At 38.0% G+C, this 25539-nt stretch overlaps 1 long non-coding RNA gene and 1 pseudogene across 1 annotated transcript; one reads left to right on the top strand and one right to left on the bottom strand.

Moving 5' to 3' along the window:
• The first annotated feature begins 2225 nt into the window (after nucleotides 1-2225).
• On the top strand, nucleotides 2226-5581 carry LOC114296835 (uncharacterized). Its single transcript, XR_003641309.2, has 4 exons — nucleotides 2226-2408; nucleotides 3367-3474; nucleotides 4036-4121; nucleotides 5222-5581. It is a non-coding gene; the product is annotated as an uncharacterized LOC114296835 (long non-coding RNA).
• A 249-nt stretch (nucleotides 5582-5830) lies between these two features.
• On the bottom strand, nucleotides 5831-10515 carry LOC145823049 (subtilisin-like protease SBT3 pseudogene; annotated as a pseudogene).
• Between the last annotated feature and the right edge of the window lie 15024 nt (nucleotides 10516-25539).

The raw sequence follows: 25539 nt of genomic DNA, 5'->3' as shown, positions 1-25539 counted from the left end.
GCCTCCAAATGCGTTGTACGTCACGCGCTTGGTCCCCCTTCTTTTCAAACCCTAATTTTGAATTTGAGACTCAGCTAAGACCCAAATCTCGAGCGCTCTCTCTCTCTCTTTCTCTATAAATCTCAGAGCGATTTTGAAGCTCCACTGCTTGTTCCTTCTCAGAGCGAGGTAGCGAGCACCAATGAAGGTGAGGTCCACTGTTTCTCTTTCTCTCTCTCAACCCTCTCTAAACCCTTATCAGAACGATTCAGATATTCAGCTCAGTGATTTCATCGCAGAGATTCAGAGATTCAGAACGATTTCATCACAGAGATTCAGAGCGATTTCATCGCACAGATTCAGATATTCAAATCGATCTCCACCATCTGTACCATCGTCCACTAAGGTGAGCTCCAATTATAAATATAAAAAAAACACTTAAGTAAGTTGTTTTATTATATAAATCATATTAACCAATAAAATGTTGTACAATGTGAATCTAAAATATTTTACAATAAGATCCTATTTATACATCCAAAAAAATTTCTTAAGTAATTAAGATAAGTATAAAAAATTACTAATGTACACTACTAGAAAAATGGGTTTTAGACACAGAACTTTTTGCAATGGTTTAAAAATCGTTGCAAAAAACATGCTTTTGCGATTGTAAAAAAACCCGCCACGAAATCTTTTTTTTTTTTTTTGCAATAGTAAGTGGCTGTCGCCAAAAAATACACCGGATAAATACTATTATTAGAGACGGATAATCTGAAACTGTTGCAAAAAGTATTATTTTTTACTTTTTATTAATTTGCGACGGCCTTTCAAATTGTCACAAAAACTTAATCCCCTTTCCGCCGCTACTACAATAATACACAAAGGCCCTGTTTGGTAGAGCTGTGGGAAATTACTTATAGTTCATGCTTAAACAGCTTATACCTTATAACTATGAATATAAGCTAATTTCTGACTTATAAATTAAGCATCTCTTGCCCCACTCAAAGAATAAGCTGATTTCTGACTTCCAAAAAGGTATAAGCTATAAGCTATAAACTATAAGCTAAACCAAACACATCAAAATAGTTTAAATTAAGCTGAAAATTGAAATAAGCAGGTTTTAAACTGCACCAAACAGGACCAAAGGCCACAGCTAAAAATTTAAAACCATTGCACTTTTGTGTGATAATAAAAAAAAGGAAAATGGTTGAGGTCTCGAATTAGCCTCGAAATCCTTTTTTTTTTTTTTCAAAGTTGTGTTAGTTTGGTTTTTTTTTTTAAAAAAAAATTTTTTTTCTCTCTTTTCTTTATAGGGGTGATTATATATAGGGGTGTGCTAAAAAATTAAACATTTTATAAGTAAGTTGGGTTGGACTGATTGGGTAATAAAATTGACTGATCAATTTTTTTAATTTAATTTTATTTTATTTGTTAGGTTGTGTTCATTTTTTTTTTCTTAATTTTTTTTAAAGGTAGTTATGTGTAGGAGTATGTCAAAAAACTAGATATCCTGTACTAACTCATCGTACAAAATTATACAGAATTAACGAATTTTAATCAACAGTCTGACTGATCAGTCAATTAAGTTAGACCGATTAAGTGATAAGATTGACTGATCAGTTATGCTGTTAGTTAAATTTTGTTAATTCCATATAATTTTATATGATGAGATGATGGAAAATATATAATATTTTATATTAAGCTTTTAAAAAATATATGTTAATACACACAGCTGTCGGAAAAAAAAAAAATCGGCATTCGAGCCAAATTCGAGGCCGTATCACTGCTATTAAAAAAAGAATGTGTGATGTAACTTTTCAGCAGCCCACACCTCTCCTTGCAGTTTTATACTTGCGTTCGTCCTTGCAGGCCTTCGGGTCTATTTTTAGGCCCAATTTTAATAATCTGAACCGTTCATATTTTATGATTTATTCAGTATATCATACCTGTAAAAAATCAAATTGATCGGATATCAGAAAGCATATGTTCAGAAAACTGTTTATTAAATTCTTTAAAAAATAGTTTTAGTTCAATTTTTTGAACACATACTTTCTGATATCCGATCAATTTGATTTTTTACAGGTATGATATACTGAATAAATCATTAAATATGAACGGTTCGAATTATTAAAATTGGGCTTAAAAGTAGACCCAAAGGCCTGCAAGAACAGACGCAAGTACAAGAACGGAAAGGAGAGGATCGTCATTCGCCCACACCCCCCACAAACAAACAAACAAACAAATAAAAAAAGATTCCAAACATGTGTCTCACATCACTCCTCTCTCTCTCTCTCTCTCTCAAAACCCTAACCTTAAGTCTTCTGCATATCCTTGATCGGACGGCATTCGTTCGACCAGCGAAGAGTGACCAGCGGCGGCGATCGACGAGCGGCTGTAGTGGCAGCAATTGACGACTGACAACGGCGACTGAGGTATATTCTTCTATTCTCTTCTCTTTTCTTCTTCTCTTATTTTCTTATTCTCCTATTTTGCTAATTCGATATTTGTTGAAATCAGCCGTTGATTTTCGTTGAAATCAGCCCTTGATTTCGATTTTTGTTGAAATCAACCCTTGATTTTTGCTCTCTCTCTCTCTCTCTCTCTCTCTCTCTCTCTCTCCCTCCCAATTTCAAACCCTAACTATAATTTCCAGTCTCTCAGATCTCAGCCCCTTCTTTGTTCAACCTCTCAATTCTCGCCATCATTTCGTTTTTGGTTAAACATTTCAATTTTTGAGTTACATCCATTTTTTATTTGCAACTGTAGTTATTCCTATTAGACTTAAAATGCTACTTTAGTTGGAAAAAATGATATTTTTTATTGGTTTTCTTGGGGTAATTCTTGTGCATGTGTGTTGCTTGTTGGGAATGAGTTGGATTTTGGTGTTTATATATATAAACGTGTTAAAAAAGGATTCCTATTTTCGTATATCAGTTCTTGTTCGTATCTCTCTATATCTACTTGTATATAGAAGAATAATTTATCAATTTTGTCTTCTTTGGTTAGTGTTTTAAATTGAATAGCTATACCATGTTGTTGGATAATCTTTGAGGAGAAAATTTAATTAAACTAGTTCCACAAATACAAATAATAAATTAGAGTAGCAAAATTCATTTTGGAAGATTTACGATCAATTTGGTTCACTGTAAGGGAATCAATTTGGTTCACTGTAATGGTTCTCTGTTTTGGTGTTTCTAATCTTTTCAAAAAAAAAACAAAAAAAAAACAAAAAAACAAACAAACAAACAAACAAAAAAACTTCAATGAGAAGAAATGTGGTATGGAAATACTATGGTTGGTTAGTTTTGTTACATTTTCTCTTATGAATTTCTTATTGCCTCCAGTCTTAACTAAACTAACTAATTGTATTCACTCTCTGCTAATATGCAGGAAAAGCTTCGGCAGACTCGTGAATTATATGCCACGTTTAATGCGATGTTGGAGATAAAAGAATTGATGCTAAAGAAGACTTCTTTGTTAAACTCTATAAGTTCACAGGTATAGGCAAAGTAGAATAGAATAGCATTAACTTGCCCTATTATTTTTTCCTCGTGTTTGTGCTTGTGAATCTTAGATTTGGATCTTGTCAATTACAACTGTTTACTTTTATTGTCATATTTTACTTCCTCATCTTGCTTTCTTTGTTGACTGACTGACCTTAGATGCATTGTTCCTTTTGGATTTTAATTTTCTTGACTTGTTTTTTTATATTTGTTTTTGGTCGGCAATTCATAACATTGATGTATTTTGCACATTATGATGATCCCATTTTTAATGTATTTTTAATTATTTTTTTAGTCAACCAAACATGGGAATTGACATTTTGATGGAATGGCATTTTATTCCACTTCATTCCAGTGATCAGTGTACCAAACACTACCTTAATTTTTCAACATTTCCTTGTGAAAATCTAAGTAAATTGAGTGCATCTTCAATAATCTTCAACCAAATTTTGAGGAACTGTGTGATCTTATCAAAATTAGGGTGGCCATTTGGGTGAAGTCTCAGTTAAAAGGGTATTTTTATTCAGCTAATGAGATGGTGCATAATTTGTGGTAGGTGAGGAGGAGCATTGGATCTTCAATCAGGCTGTAGAAGTTTTCTCAAATGGGAGTGAGCTAGTTGGAGTTTGATCTGGTTTTGTGGTATGCTCTTCCTATGAGTTGCTATGCTTTACTTAGTGCTTTGGCTGAGTGCGGTGTAGTTTGCTTAGTTTTTGCCTGACTTTATTGGGTTGTTGTTTTCATTGGTGTTGGCTATCTGATGTACTCGTGTTTGGGCCACCCTTTTGTCTTGTTGTTTAGTTGTTTTTTCCTTGCTCTGTTGGTTCCTCATCTTGATGGTGTGCTAGTGTGCTTATCGGTGCCAACCCAGTTGGAATGTTTGTTTAGGCCAATTCTGTCTGGGCACAAACAAGTCCACTTCTATAATTTCATTTAATGATATTAGGATCACAATTCACACAAATAGCATCTTCAATCATATGCCTGCATTTATTTTATAAATTTAGTGAACAAAAAAGAAAAGATAATTATTTTATTTATTTATTTTATGGAGAATCATTTTCTTCAATTTGGTGACCTTAAGGTATATGAGAGTAAAGAGAACATGGGAAGGAATGATCAAATGACAATTGAGGCATTTTACCGCTGTATATGTCAGGCACAATAATGACCACTATTTTTTGTCACAGCCTCATGTTTGTAAAATATTTGCATCTACAGGTTCACAAACTTGATGTAAATAAAACCTAAGTTATAACATAAATGTTTTGAAGAAGGGTTAAAAAGGTGTGGATGGTGGCTTTTTTGTGTCTCTTGAGAGGGAAATCAGAGGACTTTTGAGGATGCTGAGTTGGGAGATTCATAGACTTAAATCGGCTTTTTTGTTTTGTTTTAATTATTGGTTGGAAGGGAAACTGTGACACCTTTTTTTTCTTTTTGTATGCACTCGTGTATAGAGGCTGCGCTTTTTTTTTTTTTTTTTTTCCTTATAATGGAATGACTTATTTACTTTTTCATATATATATATATACCAACCTTCCCACAGTTCAACATTACATGTTTAACTGAATCCTCAAAACTGATTGAATTGAAAGCCTCTGTTTCTTGTTGTTTGACATGTGAAATACAGAAATTGATAGTCATGGTGTAGTTTTGCATGAATGCAGCTAGCATCTTATGCTTCATGAATATTGTCTTTGCTCGAAACTATTTAGCCTAACAATTGTCTTGTTTTCTTGAAGCATTGATGGCATCATTTCTTCTGTGTCATGTGGTAATAGATTTACATTAGATGTTAAGATCAAGAGCATTTCGGTTGTTGGTGGCGCTGATGGAACTAGTCCTTCCAAGATGAGGGCGTAATTAATTATATTGTAAATGATTATTATTATTTTTTGTTTCTTTTTGCAGATGTTATCCTGTTGAGTATGTGATGATATCTTCGTATATTGATATTGGAGTTTATTGTTGATACTAAATAATTAATTATATGTAATATATAAGTTTTTTTATTTGTACCGGCATTACTTTTGTTTTGTTTTAGATACAAATTTGAGTTCTTAAATTATAAAAAATTATTAATATTGTTGGAGGATATTTTATATATTTTTGTAAAAGAATGTTTGGTTGGCACTGTATTATTACAGGGTACATACATATTATTATTCGTATATATGATTTTATGAATGTAAATGTAAATGTAAATGTAAATGTAAATGTAAATGTGAATGTGGATGTGGATGTAGATGTAGATGTAGATGTAGATGTAGATGTAGATGTATTTTATTTTAGAAAATATTAATAATTTGTATAGGGAATGAATTAATAAAATATATTTGTTTTATGAAAATATGTTTTTTGTGACAGAAATAAACCGTGGCTAATGTAATTATTATTTCTTTGTATTATATTAGCGACGGGTTAACCTGTCGCATATACATATTAGTTCAATTCTTTATCAACGATTTAAACTGTCATCAATACATTGTTGATTTAATTCTATTTTTTTGCGACATTTTAGACAATCACTAATAATACTTTTAGTGACGTCAACCATCATCTCTAAAAACGTTTTGGTGTTGGCATCCTAAACTGTCGCTAAAAGTGATGTTTTTTTTCTCTTTCTTGTGTCAGGTTAAATCGTCCCAAAAATAATTAATTTACCGTCGCTACTAGAAAACAACGATTTGTAACCGTTGCAAATACTTTTTGTCACGTCTCTTTTTGTCACTCCATTTCTCGTTGCTATTCCGTTACAAAAAGTCTTTTGCAACAGTATGCGAGCCTTTTGCGACATTTGAAACGGTTGCAAAAGATCTGATTTTTAGTAGCGGTAGTTTTATTGAAAAATAAGTTATACAACTTGCATAAGTGATGTTCATTTTACAGAAGCCATCTAATTTTTTTGCTACACTTTCCCTCCCTAAGCAAATTTTTTAGTGGTGTTCATGACTGCAATCTGATTAATTGTTCAAAAATTACATTGTTGGGCTGATTTGAGCCCTACCTGCCGAACTTTGCCTGACCCAGACCAGCGGATGGGCAAGCAGCACAGCCCAGCCTAGCCCAGCCCAGCCCAAAAATATATACACTATGCTTGGGTAGAAGGGTAAGGCATGTGGCCTGACCCGTTGACTTTTCAAGGCCCGATTCATAATATGCCCATCCCGAAAGCAAATACCAAGCCCGGTTATCTATTCTATTTATATTTTATATATTTATATAAAGTGAAGGTTAGAGTTATTCTCCATAGTGTCACCTATTTCTCATATCTCTATTCAAAACAAAAAAGTTAAATAGAGAAATGTATAAGATTTAAAATCAAGACATTTGGTCTAAGATTCTTACCATTTGAGAGCACACATAATAGAATTAATGTTACTTTTATTTTTATTTTTACTTATTTAAATTATACACGCATTGTGTACCAGCCATTAATAATAAATACTATTTGTTCCTCTCTTTGTTTTGGTTTTTTTGGCGCACCTACGCAATTTTAATAAAACAATTAGATTAATATTGAGAACTAAATGAATAGCACACCAACTGCTAGTAGCTATATTACCACTAAATTAAAGATGCATGTAAATTACTCAAAAAAAAAAGATGCATATAAATTAATAACATAATCATAATTACTTAATAAATAAGTTAATTTTTTATGATTCAATATTCAATCCTAATTATTGTAATGCACTTCAAAATTTTATATTATATTTTTTTTATTTTCTATGATTATTTAGAATTTAATAAAAAAAATCCCAAATTAGGCCTGGCCCAAAACTCATAAATCCATATTTTTAAGAACAAGTGTAGGGTCTGGTCTTTAGAAATATATAGGGGTATAAATCTAGCATGGCCCGACCCGCCCCGGTTCATGTCGGGCCTTGTAGGCTCTTGCCAAAATTCGGATCGGGCTGAGCTGAGCCGGTCCACGGGTCAAAAAAATAGGCTCAGGCCCATCCCTAGGCCCAGGAGTATTCAGGCCTTGGGCAGGCTGACGAGTCGGGCCTAACCTTTTTTTTTTGTTTGTTTTTTAAAAAATTTTCTATCAAAATTTGGCCTCGGGCTGGCCGGGTTTCTTGCCGGGCCTTAAGCAGGCAGATGGGCTGGGCCACGGGCGAGGTCGGGTTTCAAAATAATGGCCCAGGGGCTGAGGTCAGGCTCACCCCGGGCAACGGGCGGGTTTTAAGCCGCGGGCTATTTTTACACTCCTAGAAATATAGCATAGGTCAACCTGAGCTTAGTTAGTTGACGGGTTAAAGCCCATAGGTTTTAAATTTTAGAGTTGAGTTGGACTGACCCGACCCATTTGCTGACACTTGCATCCAAGGAGAGCTTGGGTTCCAATTCGAAACTCCCATTGACACAGAATTTTGTAGCATTCAAAGGCTGACCACATACAACTTTATTTCCAAGATTTAAATCTTAATTTCTAGGACACCCATGCATGATTACACGTTCTAAATTCTCCAAAAAAGTAGCATCTTAAAATGGCAATTATTCCTGAGGACATGCATGCATATGCACATTCAGACAACGTTCACCAAACGTTGATTATCGGCGACACAACAATGGGGCTCCTCACTGTGTGCCCTTCGTTCTCTTCAATCCAAGTTACTGAACCGAATGTCACTGACCCATTCTTGTCACCCATAAAACTTATGGTCAGAGAGTAGTTCTGCTTCTCATATGTCTTCTCAAACACTAATGTATCTGGTGAAACTCTGACCACAGACAACGTTGGTGCTATCACATTAGCTGTGTAAGACGTTGCGCCGGCTCCAACATTTGTGACGGTCCTTTGAAATGTTTGAACCACCATCCCTGTTGTGTTTGTGTACAAAGCAGTGAAAGATGGGTAATTGAGATCAGAAGTGTTTGAGCAACTGTAACTGTTCGATCTTGTTATGGTCAAGATCTGGTTCGCAGTGAAATTCATGGAGCAAAGGAGATTCACCTAGTCCTGTGAAGTAGCATCATATATAAGACCCGGATCATTTGCCCTGTTCGGATCAACTTGACCAGATCCCATAGCTAATGGCGTAGCAATTTCGTAACCCAAACCAATGTCTCGGATTTGATTAAAAGTGTTATCGATTGGGCTTGCTGTGGTCATCATGGCGGAGCGAATGGCAGCCGGACTCCATTCAGGGTGCGCTCCTTTTAGTAGTGCAGCAATGCCAGAAGCATGCGGGCAAGCCATGGATGTCCCGGAGATTGTGACGTAATCACTGGACAAGACAATATTTGAACCAATGGAAGCTGAATATCCATTTGGAATCCAAGATGCTAATACTAGTGTTCCCGGGGCCATCACGTCTGGCTTGAGTATTCCCGGATAGCTCGGCGAAGGACCTCTTGATGTATAGGCAGCAACAGCTGGTGCAGCCTTAGTACCCACAAAGGTTTGTTGAAACTTAATGCTAGCTGTAGGTTGAACAACAGTTTGGGCATAGTTGATCAATGTCGGTGCGTCGTTCAGGCTAATCACGACCCTCGGATAAGGGAAAATATTAAACTCGAATATTTGAGGATCATCCGAGATAAAGATAGCTGCAGGCTGATTTGACATAGAAACTTGTTTGATTTGTGTGAAAAATGGCACTGTATCTCGCATATGAGGACGGAGAAAGGGGCCTCAGACAATAATTCAGATGAATTGCAAGCGGATATTGTCGTGTTGTAGATAATAGGGTAGTTTTCCACCAAGGCACTCGCAGGGAACATGCTCCATCCAGTGATGGTTATCCCACTTCCCAGAGTCACTGTCCCAGCGAACCAACGATCAATAGAACCAGCTGCGACTGTCAAGACCCATGGAATGCCATTGTGCAACAATCCAAGCTCTGGACCATAATTTCCTGCTGAAGAAGAAACAAGCACTCCATTTTCCATTGCTCCGAACGAAGCTATGGCGATTGGATCCTCATAAAGTGGTGTCTGATCGAAACCCATAGAAATTGATATCACATCGACACCATCAGCAACTGCCTGATCCATACCAGAAAGAACATCTGAAGCATTGCGAAATTGGTCCCAAATAACCTTATACATGGCAACCCTAGCGTGTGGCACAACCCCTCTTGCTGTTCCTGCAGCGTAGCCAAAGAATGAAGCACCATCAACATAGTTTCCAGCGGCAGTTGAAGAAGTGTGCGTCCCATGTCCTTCAGTGTCCCTCGTCGAGTTCATGCTGAATGTAATGTTGGGATTTGCAGCCACAACGCCCTTGTTGAACGACCTAGCTCCTATGAGCTTCAAATTACACATTGAAGAATTGAGCTCTTGTCCTGCTTCGCAAATTCCTTTCCACCTGCTGGGAATTTCAGTCATCCCATCATCTTTAAAGCTTTCACTCTCTGGCCACACCCCGGTGTCGATGACACCGACAATCACATCTTTGCCATAATTGGAAGCCGGCCATAGTCCGGTGGCAGGATTGAGGGAGAGGAAATCTGTGGTATGAGTGGTATCAATCGTGGCTTGCCTGTCACTATAAGATGAGACGAACCCTGGCGAGTTCTTCAGAGAGTCAAGCTCATCTTTGGACAATACTACACTGAAGCCATGAAATGCATGATCATAAGTGTAGACAAGGCTTGGTGTGGAATGATGGCCGTTTGATGATGTAGACTCCACAGATTTTATGGAATCAATGATGGAGGAGTACCAATGATGATGGGTAGTGAAAGCCTCGGGCATGAAAGACTTGTCCATGTGGACAATGAATGTGGACCTCTCAGCCGAGGTTGAACTAACATGGACAGGAAAAAGAAACATTGCAGACACTATCATCAACAGAAGGGGAGCCGCATTTCTTGTCAACCCCATTGTTTTCGTTAGAAGAAAAAACTCATGCTCAGACACAAACTAGGTATGGAACTTGAATAGGTGCATATTTTACAACTACGAGGTAAGCACAGGATTATGATAATAGATATATTATGAGGATTTATATACCTTGTGTCGGCTTTTATTAAGTTGAATAAAACTTAGGCTTCTCCGTGGAGTCTCTGTTAATTTGTTCCATTGGCAGCTGGCTTCTTTGGAAAGGTTTCATGGTCAACTTGTGAAATTACAAGGATGAGTGCATGTTAAGATGATTGGATTTTTATATATTTATTTACCATTTAACATGGCACTTTAGATATCATCTTTGTATTGCTATAATATCTGAAAAGTAAGGTTCATTGTATTAATACAATGATCACAAAGAAATTTGAAACAAAAAATTGATCATCGGATTATTACTCAAATCAAATTTTTCCGTATAGACCTCGGGGGATGTCATAATTTGAATTTTCATTTAAAATTTTATATAAAATGATATAACGTTTTAAGATGCGTCTTTCTTTCATTTTAAATAGAAAATATAAAAATACGTGATAATGCTATTTTTATAAAAAGTAAATATTATACAAACTAAAAAAAAAAAAAACATTTACAAAATTTGTTAATTTGTTCAATGTACAACATTTTGTAAACTACTTTAGAAACGAAAAAATCAGCTTTTTATCACAAGTCAAGATCAAAACAACAGACAGTATTTAGCGGCCATTCAATTTTTATATACCTCTACTATATACAATATGCATAAAATGTTCTCAGATTTTATTTTTACTTTTAAATTATTGAAACACCCCCCCCCCCCCCCAAAAAAAAAAACAAAAAAACAAAAAAACAAAAAAAAAAAGAATGGCATACATGGGCTGGCCTCTATAAACTTTTAAGCGTAGGCTTCTCCGTAACTGGTAATGTAGTCTATTAATTTGTTCCATTGGCAGCTAGCTTCTTTTGTAGGTTTCATGTTCAATTAAGTTGCCGTTCACAAAAACTTTTTTAATTGGCTGTTTTTTAGAGTTGAGACTTTTTTAATTTTGAATTAAAAAGTTCAATTAGTAAATTTTTTTATTTTATTTTTGTGAGAAAAAAAAAATGAAATGATTATAGTTTGGATGTGACATTTTATCTTATTGGCTTTTTTAGTCTATTTAGTCTTTTGTGCATTTTTAGTCCCAACTGAAATAGTAAAACTAAGCCTAAATTACAAGGATCAAATGAGTAAGAGGAGATTGAAGTTTTTAAAATAAATTTATCATTTTTTTGGTGACAAATGCAATAAATTGAACAGATTGATTTTTTTTTTGTATGGATAATATAAACGAAGAGATTTATAAAATGAATGATTTAGATAATTGAAATAAGACTCGTAGTACGCCCTACGAGCCCGGACAGCAATCCAGACTCTATGAAAAGTGAGATTCATTGCACCAATGCAATAATAATTGGCTTTCTTGGTCTTTAATCACATCTTCCCTCCCCTAAACACCTTAACTTAATGCTAGCTTTTCCAAAATTGTTTTCAGATCTTGTTTGATGTACAAATCATTTCAAATGGGGACCATTGGAGTCTTCATATTCTTAAGAGTTGTCTTAGAATTAATATGAATGAGTTATTTACCATGAATTATTGGTCAGACCAAAAAAATAAAACTGTGAATTATTGGGACATGATGCAGCTAGCAAGGCACCCTTGTCAAAGGAAATTATTAGGCAAAAATTCACGAAGCACAATAATGCACCCTACCATGCTCAAAGGTATTAAAGAAGACAAAATATCAAAATGTGCACTTCTATTGCTAGTTAAAAAGAATGTCCAATTCATCATCCCATGACATAGACCTACAAACGGGTGCACAAAATATTCAAAAAATCTGAAATCAAACCAACCCAACCTCAATGGGTTCAATTGATTTGGTTTTTTCAATACCTTTATTAGGATCTTAAATCATTAACCTGATAGGATTGAATTAAAAATCCAAACTCTATATATATATATATTTATGGGTCACATGTTTTCATGTAATTAGATCTGTGAGAAAAAATAAAGGTGAACTTGATTGCACCTCCTCATTTCATATATAAAAGAAAAGTTAATGCTAAATTGTCCAACTCATCTTTCATTTACTCTTCAAGACCGCCAAATACTCATCTTGTATACATTCGGTTATAACTCATATGACTAAACTTTAATGTTGAACGTTCAAAACTTAATTATTCTAAAAAAATTAGTATAAATTATAAATACACTTCTTAAGCTTTGCTTAAAATATAAATTGTTCTCTATAATTTGAAAAATTATAAATGCCCCATTGTCAAAAAATTTTATTAACAAAATTAATTGAAAAAATAAAATTCGTAACTGCTTTTTTATACAATAATAAAATTACTTGAATCATAAATTGAAATAAAATTTTGAGGTTATTAAAAGTTGTTAATTGATTTGATGGTTTATTAATAAAATGAACTATTTGTTATGAACTTAGAAATTTAAAAGGACGGGATGTAATTTCCATAACCATAGGAAGCAAATCATATTTTAAACAAACTTCATGAGACGTATTTGTATTTTACACAAAAAATTATTGTTAATTGAGTCAATTATGATTAATTCAGTCCTAGATCCAAAAACTTATAATCAACCATGATTGAGTTAGTTCTACATTCAATACTATCTCAAACTTAACTGACTCATGAACACCCTTACATATACCGGTACCTATTGGTCCAAGTAAATGGACTAGTGCCCAAGAAAAACCAGGCACACCTCTCTTTTTATTTCCTTATTTGCTCAGTCTCTAATATTAGAATAATGTTTCGTAGCTCGAAACATGTTGGCCCGAATGGCTCAAATATCCAAAACGATAAGCAGCTCTTTTTTCTTTTTCTTTTTTCCTTTCCCCTCTGTTTTCTCTCTGAAATAGACAAAAGAGAAGATAAGAAGGAGAGAATGAGGAACAGAGAAGAAGAGAATGAGAAAAAAGTGCCGCTGACGAGACGAAGGCCTCGGCCGCCGACGAAGCCATTGTTGAAGACACTTGAAAAGATTCGAAAAAAACACAAGTATTGTGCCAAAAAACTGGGTTCATCTTAAATGAATCCTTTTCCATTGTTTTAATCCATCAGGGACAATATCTTCTAAAAACACTATGAATTTCTCTGTCTTAAAGCCAACAATTTCTTCTTTTTTCCTCATTTATGGAGTCCCCACAACATGAACCAAATAAATCCTTACAGGAGACCCAAACCACCCAAAATGTTCCCAACAGATCTCCGATTGACCCAAAATGTTCCATTGCTGGTTTTTTTTTTTTTTTTTTTTTTTTTTTTTTTTTTGGCTGAATTTGCTGCTGATGGAAATTCAAATTGTTTAGAGAAACTAAGGAGTTTAAGCAGATCATACAAAGAAGAGAAGAGAAAGCTTACTAAGAGAGTGTTTGGAGGACTAAAAAATGTAGGGAGATGAGGAAGGTTAGATCTGTGTATACACAGATCTATATATATGTGTGTATATATATATATATAACAAAGAGAGAGTGAGAGCCCATCATCACAGTTCAAAAGGAAGAAGAAGAAGAAAAAGACAAAGACAGAGGAAGAGAGATAGAGAAAGCGAGAGAATGAGAAAGAGAGAGAGGTCAGGCCATTCGAGCTACGTAGCAGAATTGCTAATATTATTCGTACTCGGCCATACCCTATTGCCATCCCTATAAATAAGGAAAAAAGCTCACAGTAGCAAGGGCATTTTCGTTGAAAATGGCTTTATAATATGGCTTTATAAAATCTTATTTTTTTGCTAAATTTGAGCATTAATTAAGGTAGGACCTAAGCGTTATTTTTAATGTTTTTAATTGGGTTCATGTTTAATGTCACGTAGTGAATAACATCGTGTATTTAGTTTCTTAAAATCATTTCCGGATGAATGAGAATTCAACGCATATTTTTGGGTTCGTGAAAATGGCTTTAGGTGGGTTTCCTACACATTTGTAAAATATGCTTGTTCCACATTGGAAAGACATAAGGATTTAAATGAGTATATAAACTCTAGCTTGCTATACTTGGGATGGGCCCCAACGGGTACCCAAGTTTTGTGGAAGGGTAAGGTTATGGATAAAGTGAGCTAGACCTATTGGACTCAAAACACACGCGCGCGCCGTCCCAGCCGTCCGTCCGAGCAGACTTAGGCATGGGTGTGAAGTTGGGTTGGGCTTGTCTGACCTAATACTTATCTTTTTGGGCCAAAAAATTCGCATTTTATTTATTTATTTTTGAATTTTAGTTTCAAAATTCAAAATAAATCTGTCCAGTTTTTTCCTCCACCCGAACAGGTTCATACCTGTTAAACTCCACCCGAACAGATCTGTTTCTATTCCAAATAGGTTTTAAGTTTCTACCTGTTGAAACCTGTTCTGAAGAGCCACATGTTCTTCTGTAAATAGCCTACCATTCCAACATTTCATTCATCCAATTTTCCCTAAGCATTTCATCTTTCTTCTTCCTTTTCCATCTTTCTATTTTCTGCATCTGCCTACCATTTAATTTTAGGAAGAAAACTAAAGAGTCGCATTATAGTTTTGGTTCGCCAGACTTGAGTTTGTAGTGCTTCAAACCAAGTAGCAGTTGTTGCATCCTGGGAAGTAGACGCCATTAAATCTCAAAGTACCAGAGCGAAGGCAAAATCTACTTTAAGGAGATTGTGTTCAACACAAGCCTCAACTTAGAATTTTTGTAAGCAATTAATTCAAAATTTAATTTATTATTTTCTGGATTATTTATTTATGTTTTGTTGTTTATTTTATTTATGCATTTAATTTACACACACATAACCACTGAGGTGCTAACATTCCTAAAGCAAATTTTGTTTTTATTTTTATTTTTGTGTTAGACAGACTAATGTTTTGTTTCGGGAAATTAAATAGTAGTCATATACTGTTTAATTTCTTAAATAGTAGTAATATACTGTAGACGTCCCCGAACGTCCCAGGAGGAAATCCCCTCCCCCCCTCCCCCGTTTTGTTCATATGGGCTTACTACAGTTCGGACTCAAAAGTCACGGTCCTGTATCTAATCTCGCAGAGTGCGATGCAAGACCGATGAATCATCAAAGAGTCCAAATCCGAAAAATCATTTTTGAAAACAAATTTTTTGAAAGAAGTGCCAACATGGACTGCTTCGCCAGATACAGAGTCGCCACCTAAATATTTTATTTTGGAAAATTTAGGAAACCCTGACTCGTTACCTAAGGCCACGTGTCCGTCATCACCAAAGTTGCCTCGGCTCGGGAACTTGGGTACGATTGGGGAAGGTCACTTCGTGAGCACCCCCGCTCGCCCGATCAAAGATCGGTCTCTACTAACCATGATATCTAGTTTTGAAAACATTATGCGTTCTTATTCTGGTTATTAGTCTAGATTTACTATGTGATGCGTACAGCATACAAGCATAGACTGGATCGCCTGAATTGGAACAAAACGTTTCATGTTTGTTTTTGAAAGTGGTCTGCTACTCGCAAGTAGGCTTAAAATGCAGATTTTGCCACCCTCGGGTGGGCTTAGAAAACAAGGTGATTTGCCACTCTCAAGTGGGCTTAAAACTCACAATCGATGAATTGTTCCAATCCAAATAACCCAACCTTCACCCACAGGCATTCAGGCAAGTATACCACGTAAGTACGTAGCCTCATGGTAAGCTCGCTATCATGGCAGTCACTCACACACATGCAAGGATGCTAAAGCATAAACACTTACCGAGTACTCCAAGCCAAAACAGAAGCTATGTTAGAAATCCATGCATGATCCTAACTATACAGAAATGCCTAATGCAACACATGCAAAAATGCAACTACAATAAGCTCGGCTATTCTAAACATGGCATATGATGATGCTACAACTAACACGTATTCAATTTGAAATTGAAATACAAATGCAGTTAGTATGATGCGTCGAGCCCGCTGCATGCAATACAGATGAATGAATACAAACATGCGAGCATAAGTATGCTAATTGAAATATGCCCTAATCTAACCATCATAAGCTGGTAAATAAAAGGGAGAAAGACGTGGGGTTGGAAAACATACATCACACACACGCACACTTATTACAACATTGCCCTCGCTCAGAGGGTCCGAATAATATACAATCCGAAAGTAATAACGAATTACAATTAATTATTACACAACCACTAACTAATTAACAAATTAGGTAAGTAAGCAAATAAACTGGCATGCAAATGGACTGCCTCGGCTCTGTTTTGGATGATAATGGATGCATGCATGCTCGATGTGCTTTGTCGATAAATTCCATTGTGATGCCTTGTCTCGCCATTGTTTGCAGCTGATTTCAGGAACTTACACAAAGCTCCAGGAGGCTGAAACTCCACCTTGGGAAAGCCACCGACCAGGTATTGGCTTGGAAACCCCCTACCGACCACCCCTCATGGTGAAAACCAAAAAAGGTGGTCGGCCTACCAGAAAACCTAGTCGGCCGACCACTTTCTGCCCCTGGACTCTTGTTTTTCTGCAACAACGGCAAGAAGGAGAGAAAGCAATGTATTTTCAACATATGTGTGCGCGACCACTCCTCCCCGTCCTTGCACAAGCTCTAGGGAGTGTGGCCCTTGGTTCTCGAGCCACCAATCACGCATCCCAATGCATGATGGCCGAGAGACCGAATTGCACGTTTTAATAAGACATGAATGCAAGTATGAACATATGAAGCCAACAATTCTATCATAGATAACCAAGAACGTTGGGGACCGGGAATCGAGGCACGTTTCGTCACTTGGAGTACGATGCGCCCCTCGTTTCCCATGCTTGGACTAAACCCTATTCCAAGCCCCATGCAAATGGAATGGCATGCACAATGCGACTAACATGCAACCTAGCATACGTAATGCTATGTACTAAAATGGCATACACAATGCGCGTGATGTAACATGGCATACACAATGCTCTAAAATGCAACCTAGCATACGCAATGCTATGGATTGAAATGGCATACACAATGCACGATGGACTTACACCAACATGAGTGGACCTCAGTCACACTCACATCAGTGGCCATGAGATGGAAAAGAGACAACCGAAATGCATGCACATGTGCACGTATATCGAGGACCGAACCTAAGGCATAAAATGCCACTCTACCAAAGCATGGCAAGGGATGAAAGATGGCATACAAACATGTAATTTCCAGCACTGAAACATGATGCTAAATGGTCCCGAAACATGGAAATATGGCACCCGATGCATGAAATAAGCCCCGAAACTCAAAGCTAGGCACATGTATTGAATTAGAACTATGCAAAGCAAGCATTATTTGGCCATGAAGTACAAAGACAGAGCCAAGGCAGTTCCAAAACATGCACATTTCTAGTTTAAAGCATGGCCAAAAGGTGCTAACATGATGGACTAAAATAGCATGCAAATTTGGCTAGCAAGCGTATGAGAACTCATCAAACCAACCAAAAACAGTGAATAAAACATGTCAAAATATGCCCAAATAACCACTGAAATGCAACCAATGCATGCAAAAATGATGAGTTCCTTTAGAGGACCATACAAGGGGTTATTAAGCACATACAAGATAGACATGTAACATGGCAAAACCACCTCTGAAAATGAGTTATGATAGCCCTAAAACCCACCAAATAGGCTCTGAAATCAGTCTCGGAAACATGCAAAGAAAGGCCCCTTTGAAAGGCCTTGAATGGGATTGCTCTATACATACATCATAGACATAAAATATATCAAAATGGGCTCTTGACAGAGCTTAGGCAGACCTTAAAACCCTCAGAATGAGGCCTGAAACATGACTTCAATGCATGCAAAATAGGGTCCCTTTGGAAGGCCAACCATGCTAGTAAAGAGAATGAGGGGTGAGAAGGTCACTCCTCTATGATTTTGGAGCTCAAAGACACATCAAAGCCACTGAAAATCCACTAGATTTCAGTGGCCAAGATGCCAAAACAAGACCAATGCAAATGCTCACATGCATGGCTCAAAGCATGAGGAAGTGAAGCATGCAAGGAAGAAGATGACTCCAAACAGAAAAGTGACCTCAATCAAACTTAAAGAGGAGGTCAAAACAAGACTTTCTTCAGTTTAAGCCGAGGTCCAAAAATGCTCACAAATAAGGCTAATATATCATGCAAAATAAGCCCTAAAAGAGAGATAAAGCATACAAGGATGTAAGAGACCTCAAACAGAAAAGTATCCTTAATCAAACATGAAGAGGAGCTCAAAATAAGACTATTTTCAGTTTACACCAAGGCTGGAAAATGCTTCAAAATGGAGCTAAAGTATAGAGAAAAATAGTGCAAAAAAGGGGTAAATGAAGACTTACCCTTGTAGAGCCGACCCTCAGCAACTGCTGGACCAAGAATGTGACTCCTCAAGCTCTGCAAATGACCTCCAAGATGCTGGAGTGGATGGTGGGGGTGGTAGGCTATGAGGTGTAGTGCAAAATGGCCAAGAATATTAGGGTTTGGAGCTTGGAGAAGAAGGCTATGGAGGATGGAGTGTGTATGCCTTAACCAAATGTCTAACCCTTGCAAAATGAGATGGAGGGTTGGTTATATAGAGGGAGAGAAGTAAGGCTTCTTGGAGAAGCCAAGAGAGAGGTTCAAAGCTTCTAAAAGAAGCTTGACCAAAGGGGTCAAGCTCCTCCTACCAACCAAGCAAAGGGGTCAAAACCCCCTTTTAAGGACCAAAACAGGGACAAAACCCTCGGACAGTGGGTCAAGTGCATAATAGCTGGCACAGCTGGAACACACTTGAGAAGAGCAAAAAGCAGAAAGCTGGCTGACCAGCTAAGGTGGCCGGCCGGCCACTTCCCCTGGTCGGCCGACCAGGGGTCAAAAGGGTCAAGCAAAAAAGCTGGTCGGTCTCCCCAGAAAGGTGGCCTCCTAGATGAGTAGAATACAGCCGTGTGGTGAAAAACCAAAAAATGTGACCTAAGAGAGAGAAAAACCAGCTTTTTAGAGGGGTTCAAAAGGGTCAAGAAGAATTACTGGTCGGCCTACCCATATTGGTGGCCTCCCAGATGAACATAACACAATGATGGTGTGAAAAACCAGAAATTGTGGCTCAAAAGTGAGAAAAACCAAATTTCTGTCAGAAAAATCGGCTTTTGGAGAGAGAAAATGAGAAAACTAGTTTTTCAGGGGAATAGGTGGCCTCCCACCATCCTACCATCTTTCTAACAATGAAAATAGGGTCTCTACCAAAAATGGACCAAAACGGATGCAAAACGAAGGTTTGGGGGCCAAAACGCATGGTTTGGGGCCCCAAAAGCAGGCTGTTAGGCACTGGAAGTGGCGTATGACCACGAAGGTGGTCTCCCAGGCCACAGTGTCCCTCAAAAGGGGGGAAACAAGGTGTGTGCCAAAAACCGGAGCAAACGGAGGTAGTTAAACGGTCCCGAACCGAGGCACACTGCCGACAGCTCCGAAAAACTAGAAATCGGGCTCCAAATGGGAAAAATGGCCTACGACCACAAAACATAGCCTACGGCCACTGAGAGATGGTCAACGAGACCTCTCCCTCCCTTCGGGAAAAGAAAATGGAGAAAATAGGATCTGGTTCGCAAACCGAGGCAAAGTACAAAAGAGTCTGGAAGTTCGGAGGCAAGGCTTGCAGCCGAGACTCTGAAACCTCAGAATGAGCACAATATGCAATATCACCGAGCCCTCAACCGGTGACGTCAGAGTCTTAAGGTCGGTCAAAAATGGGGTGTCTACAGTTGCCCCTCTTTGACAGAACTCGAAAGTCGTAATTGACGGGAGTGAATGTCAAAGCCCAGAGACGACCCATTTTTGACAAGGCCGAAGACTTAGACAGACAGGCAAGATAACAAAGATATGCCCGCAGGCGTGCCCACAGGCGGGGGCAAAATGCAGAGAGATATATACAAAGCCGAATGAAACTCATGATCACGCAAAGCGGCAAGCTATAATGAAGCAAGTATTCACAATAGATGCAACAGTTTTAAGCAAGAATGCAAAGCAACAACTACATTTCATGCAGTTTAAGAATGCGGAGAATTATTCAATTCTTGCTATGTTTCACTCGGAGAATACAATACCTGTCCGGTTCGTCTGGTCGCGCCAGCCTCAAATGAACCGTACATACAATATTATGCCTCAGCAATGTTGGGGATCTTTCGCTTCTTCTTGGTTGAACCAGAGGTACTACTTTTCTCCCTGACTATGGTCGCAGCTTTCCCTATTCTCCAACAGGGTGACAGACTAGGTTGATTCGGTATCCAGAATTGAGGCATATACACATGCTATCTCAATCTATGGGGCAGCCATACAGATTTCAAGCTGAGGATAAACCCCTGGGTATTTAAACCAGACTTTAGTCTCGGAAATCTCGAACCTTTGAGTTCTAGGCATGAGCCATTCAAACTCTAGTTTCCACCGACTCACCGCAAACACAGACAGGTGACTATACCAGACCACCGGAAGTCGTTCGGGCACGACAAACACCAAAGGAATTGCACCTTTAGAGGATTTAAGGTCTTCTAGACCAAAGGGTGCACAAGACAGTGCGATGCAGATTGAATGTACAAAACAGTGCTAAACAAATGCACAAAACAGTGCGATACAGATAAGGTGCGCAAGATAGCGCGAATGAATGTAATGCACAGGACAGTGCGATGCGCACAATAGCGCGAATGATGCAATGCACTAACAAGTACAGGTAAGGTACATAAGATAGCTCGATAAAATGCGTGCACAATGCAAGTAGAGTGCACAAAACAGTGCGATGCGCAAGAAAACACGAAAGTAAATTGCACAAAACAGTGCGATACGCTAAACAGTGCGAGTGTAAACTGCACAAAATAGTGCAATGCGCAAGAAAGCGCGAGTGATAAAATGCATGCACAATGTAAGACTTGGCACACAGCTTATAACATAGCATTCCATTCATTTGGTGCGTAGCTCACAACACAACACTTTGTTTGTTTGGCATGCGGCTCACAACACAATATTCTGTTCATTCGGCACGCAGCTCGACACACAACACTTTATTGATCTGGGCACACAGCTCTTTCTTCGGGGCACACAGCTCTTTCTTCGGGCACACAGCTCGCAACACAGAATTCTGTTGAGTTGGCACACAGCTTGTTCTGAACACTCAGTCTATAACACAGCATTCTGTTTGCATTTTGAACACACAGCTCTAGCACTTGAACTTTTGAAATTTGAACACATAGCTCAAACCTTTTGTTGTGAACACACAACCCACATTTTGATGGTGAACACACAGCCTATAGTTTTTGAAAGTTGAACACGCAGCCCAAACTTTTGATGATGAACACACAGCCCACAGTTTTGAAAGTTGAACACACAGCCCAAACTTTTTGTAATCTGAACACACAGCTCACAGTTTTTGAAATCTGAACACGCAGCCTAAACTCTTGAGGTGAACACACAACCCACAGTTTTTGAAATCTGAACACGCAGCCCAAACTTTTGAGGTGAACACACAACCCACAGTTTTTGAAAGTTGAACACGCAGCCCAAACTTCTGAGGTGAACACAAAGCCCATAGTTTTTGAAAGTTGAACACACGGCCAAACTCTTGAGGTGAACACACAGCCCACTGTTTCTGAAAGTTGAACACATAGCCCAAACTCTTGAGGTGAACACACAGCCCACTGTTTCTGAAAGTCGAACACACAGCCCAAACTCTTGAATTTCTAAACGCGCAGCCCATTTTGATTGTGAACACGCAGCACACATTTGTTGAAAGAAGTTGAACACGCAGCCCAAACTTTTGAATCTCTGAACACGCAGCCCATATTTTGAATGTGAACACGCAACCCATATTTTGAATGTGAACACGCAGCATACACTTGTTGAAAGTCGAACACGCAGCCCAAACCTTTGAATTTCTGAACACGCAGCCCATTTTGATTGTGAACACGTAACACACATTTGTTGAAAGAAGTTGAACACGCAGCCCAAACTTTTGAATTTCTGAACACGCAGCTCATATTTTGAATGTGAACACGCAACACACACTTTTTGAAAGTCGAACACACAACCCAAACTTTTGAATTTCTGAACATGCAGCCCATTTTGATTGTGAACACGCAGCACACATTTGTTGAAAGAAGTTGAACACGCAGCCCAAACTTTTGAATTTCTGAACACGCAGCTCATATTTTGAATGTGAACACGCAGCACACACTTGTTGAAAGTCGAACACATAGCCCAAACTTTTGAATTTCTGAACACGCATCCCATTTTGATTGTGAAAACGCAGCACACATTTGTTGAAAGAAGTTGAACACGCAGCCCAAACTTTAAATTTTTGAAATCTGAACACACAGGCCAAATTTAATTGTGAACACGCAGCCCACATTTGTTGAAAGTTAAACACGCAGCCCAAACTTTAAATTTCTGAAATCTGAAAACACAGCCCAAATTTAATTGTGAACACGTAGCCCACATTTGTTGAAAGTTGAACACGCAGCCCAAACTTTAAATTTCTGAAATCTGAACACACAGCCCAAATTTGATTGTGAACACGCAGCCCACATTTGTTGAAAGTTCAACACGCAGCCCAAACTTTAAATTTCTGAAATCTGAACACACAGCCCAAATTTAATTGTGAACACGCAGCCCATATTTGTTGAAAGTTGAACATGCAGCCCAAACTTTAAATTTCTGAACACGCAGCTCATATTTGTTGAAAGTTGGACACGCAGCCCATATTTGTTGAATTTGATTTGATTTGCACACAGCTCATATAGCGATCCCAGGTTTACCCTTGTTGTATAGTGATCCGGACATGTGTCCGTGGATGTTGGTAGTTGTTTATTATCTTGTTTACATCCTTTCTTACTTTGTATTTGAGTTATAGGATGTGTTGAGCGGGTTTGTTACAGGTTGGTTGAGTTTAGAAACCAAAACTAGTCGCCCAGATTTTTGGCCTGTACGCTCGAGCAGAGGTGTTGGCGCTCGAGCGTAGATTACATCCATCCAGTATCTTGTTGTGCAGTGTTGTGAGCTCGAGCGTAGGGTTGGGAGCTCGAGCGGAGGCCTGGTTCTGCAAAAGAGCTGGGCGAGTGCATTCTGCGCTCGAGCGGGAGGTTGGCCGCTCGAGCGGAAGTCTGTGAGTGGCCGCTCGAGCGGGGTGTTTTACGCTCGAGCGGAAGACTGGGTTTAAATCCCGAAATTGTGACTTTTCAAATCACTTTTTCACTTTCTCTTCTCTCTCTTACTTTTCCAAAATCACCATTGTTGAGCCTCTCACTCTAGACTCTACCTTCTCTCTAGGTTTTGATCTAGTAGGAGTGATTTACTCACCTTTGGCCTTTACAAAAAGGTTGTTGATCGTCGAGGGCTTCATTTTAATCTGAAAATCTCGGGTTTTGGAGCACGTTGGGTTTTGTCGTCTTCTCCTTTGGGACTCCGAAATTGAGGTAGGGATAACCTACTCCTCTCTATGGGTTTTGTCTTTAAATTTTGGTATTTTGAGATGTTGGGCTTGGTTTGGTAAATTTGTGAAAGTTTGGGGCTTTTGTGTAATTTTACAAAAGTTGGGGTTTTATTCATAATAAACCTAGATGCATGTTTGGCATAGAAAAATAGAATGATTGTTGAATCATTGATGAAAATGGGACCTAAGGGTTGAAATGGTAATTATGGAAAATGGCCTAATTACATTGTTTAATTAATTGGGATAATTAATTGGTGAGAAATGAGGAAATGAAATGTTGATTGAATATCCATTTGTGCATTTATTTTCTGTTTTAGAAATAACTGCTTTGGGCTATCGGTGGAGGATAGTCGAGATTGTTGTAGACAATGCATGATGATTAGGTAAACGGAAACTAATCAATGGAACGTGTCATGGAACTTGACGGTTGATAGAATACATTAATTGTGTGTATTGTGTGATTGTATATAGAACCAATGTGTTTATATACGTTATGTGTAGAGGAGGAGATAGGGGATGTACTCCGCGGTTTAGGGGAAGATAGGGGATGTACCTCTAAACCGGATAGGTATTGGGAGGAGATAGGGGATGAACTCCGTAGACAGAGCTCATATGCTTGTCTAGAGAAGTGAAGATAGAGCTCATATGCTTATCTTTGTGAAGTGTGGATATAGCTTGTATGCTTATCTGTGGATATTGTTGATATACATATCTGTTGTAGAGTGTGGATACAGCTTGTATGCTTATCTGTGGATATTGTTGATATACATATCTGTTGAGAATGTGGGTATAGCTTTTATGCTTATCTGAATGTGAGATATAGTTTTTATACATATCTGTGGAAATGATGATAGAGCTAGCATGCTTATCTGTTGAAAAAGGGAAAAATGAAAAGTAATTGGGACTTGTAAGTCGTTGACATAAATATGTAATTTATGTGATTGTATCAGTGTTGACCAACTATCAATTGCTAATGTTTTAGTCATTGTCCATGGTTGGTTTAGTGTATTTCTACTGGGCTGTGGCTCACCCTATATGGGAATATCATTTTCAGGTACAGGAAGCATGCCACCTCCAAGGACATAGCTTGGAAGGCTAGAGGCGGACATAGTGTAGTTGTTTTACTTTTGATGTATTACATGTAACTTCAAGCCAAGGGCTTAATGTGTAAACGAGTTAGTACCCTTTTGTTGAAACCAAGTGTTAACTTGGAAAGCTGTAAGCCCGTAGGGCATTTTGTTTTGATGTTAACATGTAATACTTATGTAATGAAACTCAATGAAATAAAGGAATGTGGTTAGTTTATATGTAAATGCTTGTCTTATTTTGAGGGCGTTACAACTTGGTATCAGAGCGTACCGGGTTCGAATACTTTGGGTACGTGGGAAGTGATTAGGATCACAATGGGTTTGTCTCGCTTGATAGAGACTTAGATGTAGTATCATATGCTATGTGCTTAAATGCTAACATGCTTATGTGACTATGTGGGTATGGGATTTAATTTCTAGGATGTTGATTGGATCCTTGAGTTTCTAGGAGTCTTGTTGGAAAGGCACTTGATCAATGCTGTTTCTAACCGGAACTCTAGTAACGTCTCGGGACTATCATTATCCGGAAATGAAATTCGTAAGTGCTTATGTGTTTATGTGCTTACGTGGAGTGAATTACAGTTGTCCATGCATTAGGACGTGAGTGTTTAGTTTCGGCACACTTATGAATGTGCTAACGTTCTGTGTTGCCTTTATTAGGATGTCAGGACGAGGA

Source organism: Camellia sinensis, chromosome 3, assembly GCF_055761805.1.
Source record: "Camellia sinensis isolate YWXY chromosome 3, ASM5576180v1, whole genome shotgun sequence".
Taxonomy (NCBI): Eukaryota; Viridiplantae; Streptophyta; class Magnoliopsida; order Ericales; family Theaceae; genus Camellia; species Camellia sinensis.
Note: the sequence above shows the minus strand (reverse complement) of the source record. Positions and strands in the feature narration are given on the sequence as shown.